General features: G+C 40.8%; 1 protein-coding gene across 2 annotated transcripts in view; it reads right to left on the bottom strand.

Moving 5' to 3' along the window:
- The window catches only part of disp1 (dispatched homolog 1 (Drosophila)), a 111,562-nt gene that overhangs the window by 65,470 nt on the left and 44,687 nt on the right, over positions 1–1,405 (bottom strand). The gene's annotated exons all lie outside the window — the stretch shown is intronic.

The raw sequence follows: 1,405 nt of genomic DNA, 5'->3' as shown, positions 1-1,405 counted from the left end.
AAGTTGCTGGAAAAGCTCAGCAGGTCTGGCAGCATCTGTGAAGAAAATAAATCAGTTAACATTTCAGGTCCGGTGACCCTTCCTCAGAAATGAAGTTCTGAGGAAGGGTCACCGGATCCGAAATGTTAACTGATTTCTTTTCTTCACAGATGCTGCCAGACCTGCTGAGCTTTTCCAGCAACTTCTGTTTTTGTTCTTGGTTTACAGCATCCGCAGTTCATTCAGTTTTTACTGATGGAACAATGTGTATCCCCACCTCATCAAGTTATAGAGTCATACAGCACAGAAATCGGCCCCTTGGCCCAACTTGTCCATGCTGACCAGGTTTCCTAAACTGAACTGGTTCCATTTGCCTGCATTTGACCCACATCTCTCTAAGCCTTTCCTATCCATGTACCTGTCCAAAAGTATTTTAAATGTTGTAATTGTGCATGTGTCTACCACTTCCTCTGGCAGCTCATTCCATACACGCACCATCATCTGCGTGGAAAAGTTGCCCCTCAAGTTCCTTTTAAACCTTTCACATTTCACTTTAAACCTATGCTCTCTAGTTTTGGATTCCCCTAGCTTGAGGAAAAGACCCTGGCTATTCACCTTATCTATGTCCCTCATTATTTTATAAACCTCCAGACTCCAAATGTGGCCTTACCAATGTCGTGTACTGCTGTAACATGGCATCCCAGTTCTTGTATTTAATGGTCTTAGTATCGAAGGCAAGCATGCCAAATGCTTTCTTCACCACCCTGTCTACCTGTGATGCCACTTTCAAGAACTATGCACCTTCTGGGAGGCTCCATAAAATGTGGCTTTCAAACAGTTAAATGTGGCTGGGGATTACACACAATATTCATCATTTGGATCATTGGCCATTTAAGTGGAGAATAAATTGGACATAAATTACTTTAGTGGCTGTATTGTTGAGTATCAAACAAAAAAAGTACCTACATAAATCTTTATCGATATGTCTATTCAGCACAAATTATATCTCAAATTGTCACAAGTGTGTGTCACATTTGCCAGAAACATGTAATGTTCAAATCCAAGTGGTTTAAATTTGTATAAAACAGCAACAAAACATAACTGAACAGAAATCCTATCAATAAACATGTAGTTTCACCCAGAGACTGGTGAGTGTGTTGAATTCTTTGCCACAGGAAACTGCTGAGGCCAAAACATTGAAGACTTTCAACAAAGATGTAAATATAGTTCTTAGGAATAGAGGGATCTGGGGAGAAAGCAGGAAGAAGATACTGAGTTGAATGATCAGCCATGATCATATTGAATGGCACAGCAGGTTCGAAGGGCCAAATGGCCTGCTCCTGCTCCGATATTTTTTGTTTAAAAAAAAGACAGTTGCCTCCTGTTCTTTCTTCCTGGACTCTGATATTCCGATTTCCCTCCTGTT

This window comes from Rhincodon typus, chromosome 5 (assembly GCF_021869965.1).
Source record: "Rhincodon typus isolate 14 chromosome 5, sRhiTyp1.1, whole genome shotgun sequence".
In the NCBI taxonomy this organism is placed as follows: Eukaryota; Metazoa; Chordata; class Chondrichthyes; order Orectolobiformes; family Rhincodontidae; genus Rhincodon; species Rhincodon typus.
This window is presented reverse-complemented; position numbering and strand designations above follow the sequence as displayed.